Consider the following 11,699-nt stretch of genomic DNA (forward strand, 5'->3'; position numbering starts at 1 on the left):
TTTTTTTTTTTTTTTTGGTGGTACTGGGGGTTGAATTTGGGATTGTTTTACCACTGTATTAGCCCTTCTCATTTTAAAAATTTTGAGCCGGGCGTGGTGGTGCACACCTGTAATCCCAGCATTTGTGAGGTTGAGGCAGGAGGATTGCCATGAGTTTGAGGCCTGTGTAGTTAGTGAGTTCAGGGCCAGCCTGGACTACATATCAAGACCCTGTCTCAAAGCAAAAAAAAAGTTAAAAGTTTGTAAGTTGAGTCCTGATTGTGTAAGATGAGCTGGAACTTTTGATCCTTTTGCTAGTCTTCCAAGTAAGTAGCTGGGGTTATAGGCATGTGCTACCATGCACAGCTGCCTAGGTCTCCAGTATGGATGTTATCTAGGTCTCCAGTATGGATATTGCTTAGGTCTCCAATATGGATATTTTATTCCACCAACAGTTGCAAAGTGATGATCTAGTCCTTTTCTACCTAGTCCTTTTACTTTACTAGGTGGACTCTCTGTATAAGGAGATACTTCCGGGGCTGGGGATTTAGCTCAGCGGCAAAAGCGCCTGCCTGGCAAGCGCAAGGTCGTGAGTTCGGTTCCCAGTACCGGAGAAAAACCAAAAAAAAAAAAAAGGAGATACTTCCTTTTAGGACCTATTTCTTTGAAGTACATACTTTTATTTTGAGACACAGTCTTGCTAGGTAGTTCAGGCTAGCCTTGAACTCACTATGTAGCCCAAGTTGGTCTCAAACTCTTGACAGTCCTCCTGCCTCAGTCTTCCGCGTGAAGGGATTACAGATGTTTGCTACCCTGCCTGGCTTCCTTCATTACAATTTATTTTAACTTGTTTTCCATTGATATTAAGGTTATTTTCACCTTCCATGAATATAAGTTAATGCTTTCTTTTGAGTATCTGTGAATGTTACTTTGAATGACAAAAATTCTATAGCAAAAAACCTTTTTTTTTTCCCGGTACCAGGAATTGAACTTGCGCCGGGCAGGCGCTGTGCCCCTGAGCTAAATCCCCAACCCCAGCAAAAAAAACTCTTAAAGTAATTACTGCTAGGGATGGTGACTCACACCTGTAATCCCAGCACTCTGGGAGACTGAGTCAGGGGGATTATAAACTCAGTTTAGCAGGACTATCTCCAAAGAAAACAACTTTAAAAAGGCTGGAGATAGCTAGCTAGCTGTGGTGGCACATACCTGTAATTTCAGGGTTTTGAGAGTTTGAGGCAGAAGGATCACAAGTTTGAGTCCAAACTGACAATCTAGCATTTTAGTGAGACCTTGCCTCCAGCCTTTACACATCCACCCCCTAAAAATCCCTACAGAACCCAAAAGGGACCAGGGAAGTAACTAATGTGAAAGTCCTGAGTTCAGTCCCCATTATGGGTGAATGGTACCTGAGGTTGTAGTTCAGTGTGAAAGCCCTGAGTTCAGTCCCTAGTACTGGCAAGAAAAAGAATAATTATTCAGAGGATTAGTATTTTTGTAATTTTGGTAAAGACTGCTGAATTATCTTTACTGATACATGAAATTGCCTATTTTCTCTTGAATATGGCAACACTTGCTATTTGCAACTTTTTGTCATCTGTTGTAGAAAATGCTATTTCAGTCTTATGTTTGAACCACAGAGACTATTTTTTTTTCTGCACTCTGTTAAGTTTTATTTTTTTATTTGTTTTTTTGAGACAGGGTCTCACCATGTACTGTATTTCCTCAAAAATAAGACTGGGTGGGTCTCATTAATTTTTGCTTAAAAGACACAGTAGAGCTTATTTTCAGGAGATGCCTTATTTTTTCATATACATCAATCATGCATTTATTAATGTACAAGAATCTACATTTATTCAAATACTGTACAGTTGTGTCATCTTCTGGAACATCATAACTCCAAACCCTGAATCCTGGCCCGAATTTCTTGTAACTCCATCTTCTGAAGAGCCACTAGCTCTGATATCGTACGTCTAGCAATAGCGCTGTTCTTAAATGAGTACTTTTTGCCCACGTAGCCTGCTTATAGTGCATTGGTGACACAACTGTCATGTGATTTTTATCCCATGAAGTCTTCACCCAACTCACCAACTCTTGCAGGTTAGGCTTCACAGTTCCCATTATATCAGGTTAATTGAAGATCTGAGAGGTGTGGCAACAAAAAGATGACAGTTAAGAATGTGGTCCATACTGGGAAACAAAATGTTCAAATGAGAAGGAAACAAGGGAGAGAGAAGGAGGAAAGGAAAGAAGGGATAAGAAAAAAATAGAAACAATGGAAACAAAATTTTGTAAATGAGAGGAAGAGGGGTTGAAGGGAAGAGAAGGGATTGAGAAAAAAAGCAAAATATGTCATGTACAGGCACAAATTCCCCATGATGAATGTGATCATTGTGTATATCTGGAATGTACCAATTAAAAAGCAAAAAAAAAAAAAAAAAAGGAATGTATTCCTACAAAAATAATGAAAAATTGTAGGCATCAAAATTCAGGAAATGAGGGGCTGGGGATTTAGCTCAGCGGCACAGCGTCTGACCGGCAAGCATAAGGTTGTGAGTTCGATCCTGGTACCGGAAAAAAGACCAAAAAAAAAAACAAAAACAGGAAATGTTTATTTCACACATGTGCATTAAGTGTGACTATTACAGCGCGCAATGTATTGAATTGTGAACATTCGTATTAGACACGACTATGTCCCTTCATTATCTAGTGCATACCCAGAAGTATGATAGCTGAATTCCGTGACAGTTGTATTTAAATTGTGTGTGTGTGATGCTGGAGATAAAACCCAGGCTTCCAGCATGCGAGGCAAGCATAATGCCATAGAGGTACCTCCCTACCCCTGTATTAAACATTTTAAGGAACTGCTGTACTGTTCTTCAAGTGGCTGTGCTTTTTTTTGTTTCATTTTGTTTGAGCCAGGGAAGGTCTCACGTTTAGCATTACTCAGACTGGGCTCAAATTGTAGTCCTCCTGCCTCAGTTTCCCACAGTGCTGGGATTGCAGGTATGCACCACCACACCCCTGCCCAGCTAGGAAACAGTCTTTTAGTTAGAGCTGTAGTTGTCCTTGTGGACTTTATGATTTATTTATTGCTTTTATTTATTTATTTTTTTTGAGGCAGAAACTCACTATGTAGTTCAGGCTGGCTTTGAGCTCACTATGTAGCCTAGGCTGGCCTTGAATTCTCTGCAGTCCTCCTGCCTCAGCCTCCCAACTGCTGGGATTACAGGAATGCACCATCATGTCTGGCCTGATTAGTTACTGATTTTTTTCAGTGCTCTCGGTATATGGTTTCATGGGTTTTTGAGTATTCTACCTTGTTTTATTGTTAGCTCCATTATTCTTTACTATAAGATTTTACCGAACAAAAGCCTTCTCAGGAAATAGATACATGACATTGTAGTAGAAAATGTCTGTTTATAGTAAGGTACTTCTGGCTTTTGGTTGCGTGATTGTCCAAAAAAAAACAACACATAAAACTTGTTGGGCACAGTGGTACATACCTATAACCCCAAAATGAGTTTGCTTCTGTTCTCTATTACCATCAGCCTAGTTTTCAGCTTTTGCTGTTTACTAAGACAGGTATAATTTTGTCCCAAATTTTACTTGCTTTTTGCTCTTGCAGATTGATTGATTCATTGGTCGGTCTTTTGAGACCAGTGTAGTTCAGGCTGGCCTTGAGTTCACTGTGGAGCCCAAGATGGCAAATAAAGGGCAATAAAGGGCTCTAGGAAAGATGGGTATGAGACAGAGAAACTAATACAGTTTGTATATGATTTCAATGATCAGAGAGCTGTACATGTCTAACCCTGCAAAGGAACTAGAATAGGGGCAGAAACTAAACATACAATCTTAGCAACTACTCATTACAGGAATGAAAAAAAAGTACACATCAAGGAAATATAATTATAGTATACTACCTGGTTCAGCAGTGAAATATTTATAACCTAATACATAAATAAGGCAACACTGATTCAGAAGAAATTAGAAGAGTGTGTCAAGAGTAAGAGTTAACTCTACTCCAAAGCCCATCGCGGGGGGGGGGGGGGGCGCGTCAACCATAAAAAACATATTTAAACTGGACATGGTGGCGCATGCCTGTAATACCAGGACTCAGAAGGCTGAGGAGGATTGCTGCAAATTCAAGGCCAGCTTAGACTATACAATGAGATCTTGTCTCAAAAAACAAAGCAAAAAAAAATTTTAAAAACACAAAGGAAATAGGGCCTATTATTCAAGACACTTCTTATGAGTGAAACTCATACTGTTTGGGGACCAACATTAAAGAAATTTAAAATATCAAACCATTTGTATCCCTTATTCCTGGGTAGTTCCCAAAACATACTTTAAGTATATTTACATATACTTACACTTAAATATACCCTAAGTATATTTTTTTTCTTAAGTATATTTAGAAAAGTTTTACCCATGTAGTTCAAGATGCCCTTCATGTAGCCCAGATTGTCCTTGAACTCATGGAGATCCTCCTTCCTCACCTAATGTGTAACTTCCTTTGTAAGTTTATTTAAAAATTTTTTTGTCTTTTTGAGACAGGGTCTTGCTATGCAGTTCAGGCTGGTCTTGAGCTCACTTTGTAGCCCAGGCTGGCTTTGAACTTACAGTGATCCTCCTCCCTCAGCCTCCCAAATTGTGTGACTTTTTGTTTTTTGTTTGGTACCAGGGATCAAACTCACGTTAATGCGACTTAATGAGACGTTATGGGCAAGTTAGTGACTTGTGAGACCTTATCTCAAAATAAAAAAGAAATTAAAACAGGACCAAATGGACCAAATCTGGCCAGGTGCTTGTTTTTGTAATGTGGCTGTGCTCATTTGTTTATGTACTCTCTGTTACTGCTTTCATGATAAAACAGCAGAGCTGTATAGTTGTGACAGTTTAAAGCGTGCAAAAGCAGGGCATGGTGGTGTATGCCTGTAATCCCAGCACTTGGGAGGCTGAGGCAGGAGGATTGCTGTAAATTCCAGGCCAGCCTGGGCTATAGAGTGAGTTCAAGGCCAGTCTGAACTGCATAATGAAACCCTGTCTCAAAAAGACAAAAATAAATAAATAAATAAAACCTGCAAAGTCTAAAATACTTAATACCTGGGGATGAACCCAGGACCTTTACACTGAGTTACATCCCTAGCTCTTTAAACATTTAAAATTTATTTATTTGCTTGTTTTATTTATTTGCTTTATTGGCTTTTATTATTTATTTGGCTTTTTTATTTATTTGCTTTTATTTATTTTTTTATTTATTTGCTTTATTGGCTTTTATTATTTATTTGCTTGTTTTATTTATTTGCTTTATTGGCTTTTTGAGACAGCGTCTTGCTATGTAGTGCAGCCTGCCCTTGAACTCGCTTATGTAGCCCAGGCTGGCCTTGAACTCAGGGCAGTCATCTTCCCTCAGGCTCTTGAATGCTTTGATTACAGCACCTGACCATTTGTAAAAAAATTTTGAGACAGTCTTGCTAAGTTGATGAGTTGCTCTGTTTGAAATGGAAACTCTTTTTGCCTCAGCCTCCCAGAGTTTTGGGGTTACAGGCAGAGTGCTGCTGGAGGAAGATCCTAGCAAGAAGTCCTCTGGGATTTTAAAATGTAGCTTGTAGGGTTCTAGCCCCAGCATTGTAAAGCATGGAACAGAAGGATAGATTTGGAGTTGAGAGAGAAAATATGTACCAGAATAATTGGCAAAGTGTTTCCCTCGTCCCAATTGCACCTGTTATAAGTCTATTATTAATCAGCAGTTAAATAAACTAAGATTTATTCTCTTTGTTGAAAGCAAAAGAATTAAAAAAAAAAGCAAAAGAATTAAACTGAAGGTACAATACTTGCTTTGAGAATCTAGGCTTTAATTTGAGGTATTGATTTTTATATTGATTTAGCATTTATTAATTATTAAATATTTTCTTTATTTCAGTATCAGATATAGAAGGTGGTGATGGACTGCAGCTCAGAAAGGAACATACTCTCAAAATATTTGCTTATATCAATTCTTGGACTCAGAGGTATGCATCTTTAGGTGTTTTGAAAATTAACTTTTGGATTGTGTTTTAAATTGCCTTTGTTGTTGGGAATGGTGGCACACTTCTGTAATTCTAGCACTTGCAAGGCTGAGGCAGGAGAATCGCTGCCCAGTTCGAGGCCAGCCTGGACTACATAAGTGAGTTTAAGGCCAGCCTGAACTACACAGTGAGACCGTGTCTCAAAAAAACAAACAAAAAAATTGCCTTTGTTAATTATTAGACTTTCTTTTAGTATGTTGGATTGAATACCTGTAGCATTAAATGACAGTTTATCAGTATTTAGTGAATCACACCTTTTCCTTACTTATGGAGCTGATCTGATCATGGTGGTTCTTTCAGGACGTGAATATAAAAATTCATTTCTTTGGTTCACCTTATCTTTATTATTTAGCAATGTAGGAATGACTGGAATTTGAAAAGACGTTATTTTGATCTAAAGGCATGCCTGTAGTCCCAGCACTTGGGAGGCTGAGGCAGGAGGATCGTTGCAAGTTCAAGACCAGCTTGGGCTACAAAGTGAGCTCACGGCTGGCCTGAACTGTACAGCGAGACCTTGTCTCAAAAAGACCCAAAAAAAAGTGTTTAAAAAATCAGTATTGTAGTAGGAAACGTTTTGAAGCTCTTTGCTATTCCTTTTCTATAATACAGTAAATACATATAACAGACCTATTGCTAAATAATACATATAATGAGAATAGAGTGAATAAAACTTTAAGGATCAGAATTGTTGATATAACCAAACTTTATTAAAAAAACTTTATAAGTGATTTTAATTAGTTATGGCTGCTGGATATGGACTCCAAGGCCTCATCTATGTTAGGCACTGAGCTACATCCCCAGTTCACTGATAATCTTTTTACCTGTGTGCCAATCCAACTTAAACTTAGTGCTTCTAAAATTTTTTTTTTTTTTTTTGGTTTTTCTCCGGTACCAGGAACCGAACTCACGACCTTACGCTTGCCAGGCAGGCGCTTTTGCCGCTGAGCTAAATCCCCAGCCCTAAAATTTTTATAGGTAAAAATATTTAAAGTATTGTGCACAGTGAATGTTGAGTACACTGACACATAAATGAATGTCCTGAGAGACAGAGTCTGGTTGATAATAGGATATCAGAATAGTTTAGTTTCAAGTATCAGTTGCTGTACAGTGGTTCCTGTTTTAAAGAATTTTGCTTTTACTCTGTCAGTGAAATTAGTAGATCTGTTTATTCCAGAAAAGTTTGTTGGTTTTAGTTATTTAAAACCAGTATATCATTGTTTTTTTTTTATTTTTTTTATTTATTTATTTTTTATTTTTATTTTTTTATTTTTTTTGGTTTTTCTCAGGTACCGGGAACCGAACTCACGACCTTGCGCTTGCCAGGCAGGCGCTTTTGCCGCTGAGCTAAATCCCCAGCCCCTATATCATTGTAATTGATACCTTTTTACTGAATATCAACCAGAAAAATTTCTTTCAATTGAGTTTAGCAGTGGTTGCTAATCTTTTCATTGTAAGTGGTATAGATGATGGGTATTTTCATAATACTGTACTAATATTTTAGGATTGACATTTGCTGAGAAATGTTGCACTTGAGTCAGAACTTTGAATTGTACCTACAGCTAGGCAGTGACATGCTACACTAGGAAAAACACACTCTAATTTCAGGATCTAGAATGTATCACTGGTTAAAATAAAACCCAGAGAAGTAAAATAATTTTCCTAAAGTTATTGGTGGAATTGGAGTGGAAATTATGTGTTCCATTTCCATTTTTTTATCCTGGATGAATTTTTTTTGAGACAAGTTCTCACTATGTAGTTCAGGCTGGGTTTGAATTTACTATGTAGTCCAGGCAGGCCTTGAACTCATGGTAATCCTCCTCCCTCAGCTTCTCAGTTGCTGGGATTGCAGTTGTGCATCACCATGCCTGGCTTCTGGATGCATACTCTTAATTTCAGTATTTGGAATTTTTAAACTAGAGTTTGTGAATGGGAATGAAATTATATTTTGATATAATATCACAGTTTTAGGTAGTAATTCATAGGTTTCATGAGATTACAGTGTTTGCCCACCAACAAATGAGAGCCTCTGCTTTATCTCATTCTGCCCCAAGAGTATAGTGGTTGGAGTATGGCCTTGGAGAGAGACAAGAATTAAAGTCCTTGTTTTATCACCTATGAACTGAGTTATTGTGACGGATGTTTCTGTGAGCTCTTTATTTCCTCATTTGTGAAATGACAGTAATGATACAGCTGCTATGATTTTACTGAGGATGTGTGGAAAGAGTGCTTCCTCAGCATAGTATTTGATGAAGGAACTTACGGACACCTGTTTTAATGAAAACTTTTAATATTTTGGAAAATGAAATATAAATTGACTAGTATAAAAGCTAAAGCCTAAAGTGCTAGACTAGAAAGTATGGTGTGTAACATTTATAGTTTTGTTCATGTGTGAATAAATATGAAGAGTTTTAGCTGGTAGTAATAAAAATAGAATATCATTATACTTTTACGTTGGTAGAAAAAACAAGGAATTAAAAATAAACTATCTAGTTGAGACCAGGTATAGTAGTGCATGATTGTAATCTTAGCTAGTGGAAGGCTGAGGCAGGAGAACTGCAAACTGAAGGTTAGCCTGGGCAATTTAGCAAGACCCTGTCTTAACTAAAAAGATTTATAGCTCAGTGTCAGAGGACTTGCTTAGCTTGTATAAGGCCCTGAGTTTAAACCCTATAAAAAAAAAACAAAAAACCACCTCTACACAGAGAACAATTAAGCAACCGAAAAGCACAGCATGGCTTTATGGTAGTAACCTTTCCCCATTTTTCTCCTTTTGCTTTCTTGAGCGTCAGAAAATACTGTTGCCTGATTGAGACTGTGATTTTTTTTTTTTTTTTTTTTTCTGAGACAAGATCTTACTGGGTAGTTCAGGGTGACTTAAACTCACAGTATAGCCCAGGCTGGCCTCAAACTCCTAGTCATCCTCCTGCCTCAGCCTCCTGAGTGCTGGGATTACACCCATGTGCCACCATTGGCTTTTCCTTCTTCTTTTAAGATTGTGATTCTCACAGGTGATAAACACCTATCAATAGTTAATCTGCAAGAGATTCTTAACTGTAGGCCCATAAGTGAACCTTAGTGCAGTAATATTTTCATTAGTGAGTTTTCTGGCAGAAAGTATTAGTACTTGCATAACATTTTCAACAGAAAGCTGGGTGTGGTATAACCTTAGCACCTGGGAGGTTGAGGCAGAAAGATGTCTGTGAGTTTGAAGCCATCCTGGACTATAGAGTAAGAGTCTGTTTTGAAAAAACCAAACCAAAACAAACCAAAAAACCCCCAAAAAACAACTATCAATAGGGGCTGGGTATGTGGTTCATTAGTAGCTCACTTGCATATCATACATGAGGTGTCCTGGCTTTGATCCCCAGAACTGTAATAAAGTAAAAAAAATAACCAGTGAAATGGGGCCAGCTTGAACTGCATAGTGAAACCTTGTCTTAAAAATACACAAAGAAATAGTAATTGAGAATGAGATAGGAAGAAAATTAGAGAATGGAAGTGAAAGAAAATAAATTGAAGAATGTAAATCAGAGAAAGATTCTATAAGGGTCTGAAAGGAATATTGTATAACAAAAAAGCATTAATATCACAGGGTATCTTTCATGTTGGTAGTATTACTATTTATTTAATTTTGGTAGTTTGAGACAATGTCTCACTCTGTGTACTTTAAGCTGACCTTGAATTCGCTGTGTAGCTCATCCAGGCTGGCCTGGAACTTGCGGTGATCTTCCTGCCTCTGTCTCCCTAGTGCTGGGATTACAGGCATGAGCCACAACATCTGGGTGATTTGTTTTAAATTTATAAAATAGGTTTTTTAGGTTTATATATTATAAATTCCACATTTCTTAACAGGCATTGAGAGTTGCTTGCTATTACTGGGTAGCTTGCTTCTAAAAGTGGCTTGCCAGCTGAATGTTGCCAGGCTCTGGATTACTTACCTCTCCTAGAGTTGGATTCCAGGTTCTTCTCACCTGGTACAAAGAATTGAACAAAACAGGCAAAAAGCAATAGCAAACTTTATTCAAGAAAGTCAAAATGAATCCCAGGAATATAGCTCAGTGGCACAAGTACCTGCCTGGCAAGGGCAAGGTCCTGAGTTTGATTCCCGGTACCAAAAAAAGGAAGTAAAAATGAAGAGGAAAAGAAACTGGCTCTGCAGAGCGAGTTTGGAGCAGGTAAATAGAAAAAGAGGGAGAGAGCAAAGATAGAAGTACATGCTACTGGGGGCTGTCAGTTACAATAGCACTGGTCTTCATGACTGCCTTTTAATATTGTCCAAATCTTGAGAAAACTCATAAGAATGTCTACATCCAGGTCCTGAGAGGCAGTGCTGAGATTTGCACACCTCAGGCTGATGTCAGGTCTAGGGCATCCTATTGAAAACCCTGGGTTCTTAGAAGTCCATGTGCAGGGTTTTGGGAACTGTTCTGTGTGCATATTTGGGGTCTTGTAATTAACAGGTCAACTTTTGCCACAGTCTAATCTATCATTGCTGTCTCTTGCCTGTATACTGTTTAAAACTTTATTTCAGGTTTTTGTCTCTAACAGAAATGGTGGGTGCCAGGCAAAGTGTGGTTTTATCAGATGTTCTGTTTTGTTTTGTTTCTTTGGTTGGTTTTTGTTTTTTTTTTTTTTTTTTGGTTTTTCTCCTGTACCGGGAACCGAACTCACGACCTTGCACTTGCCAGGCAGGCACTTTTGCCGCTGAGCTAAATGCCCAGCCCCTCTTTGGTTGGTTTTTTGAGACCAGGGTCTCATGTAGTTCAGGCTGGCCTTGGACTCACTGTATAGTCTAGATTGGCTTCAAATTTACAGTGATCCTCCTGTTTCCACCTTCTGAGTGCTGGGATTGCAGACCTGTGCCTGGGGCTTTTTTTTTTTAAATTTTAGCAGATGTTTGTATCTTCCTGCTAAAAATAGTACTGTTTGTTTGGTGGTTGGTTTGTGCTGAAGGACTGAACCCAGAGTTTCACAGTTGCTGGATAAGTGCTCTACCACTGAGCTAAATCCCCATCCCCAGAATATATGTTTGTCATTTGCTTACTCTTTGAAGCTGTTTTTATTTTTTCACTGTTGTAATAACCTTTTTTTAAAACAGTTTTAGAAGCTGTTCCTTTTGTATAGTAATGTATGATACTGTAAGAGTCTGTCTTTTATTTTGGCATCAAGAATTTTGTTGGAAAAGAAAAAGAATTTTGTTTGACTAGCTGGGCATGGTGATGCATGACTGTAATCCTATTCAGGAGGCCAAGAGATTCCGGAAGGTTGCTGTGAGTTCGCTGCACAGCAAGTTCAAGACTGGCCTGGACTACATAGGGAGACCCTGTCTCAAAATTTTTTTTTTTTGTTTGACTAGTGGAGTATTGATGTTGACTGCTATTTAAAGTAGTCTTTTCAGAAATAAGTTCAGACATAAAACAATTTTTGCACAGGCTGATTATCAGATAGCAATAATCTTTTCATGCTTGCAGCAGTATGAGGCTAGGGAAAATGATGTTAGATTGGGATATTGTTGATCAAATTGTAGAACCCAGATTGAAAATAATTTCATCTTGACACGTATTCTTTTCCTTATGAATGTTTATTTAATGTTAATTTTACTAATTGAAACCAGATATCTTATGTTAGGCATTTGCATTTTTTTTTTTT

General features: G+C 38.0%; 1 protein-coding gene across 1 annotated transcript in view; it reads left to right on the top strand.

Annotated features, from left to right (window-relative positions):
- The window catches only part of Usp34 (ubiquitin specific peptidase 34), a 255,653-nt gene that overhangs the window by 34,119 nt on the left and 209,835 nt on the right, over positions 1-11,699 (top strand). Inside the window, exon 2 of the mRNA XM_013514603.1 lies at positions 5,906-5,993. The gene's annotated coding sequence lies outside the window, so the exon portion shown is untranslated. The remainder of the gene's footprint in view (positions 1-5,905; positions 5,994-11,699) is intronic.

The sequence above is a fragment of the Chinchilla lanigera genome, unplaced genomic scaffold (genome assembly GCF_000276665.1).
Source record: "Chinchilla lanigera isolate Chin_1 unplaced genomic scaffold, ChiLan1.0 scaffold00023, whole genome shotgun sequence".
Lineage (NCBI taxonomy): Eukaryota > Metazoa > Chordata > Mammalia > Rodentia > Chinchillidae > Chinchilla > Chinchilla lanigera.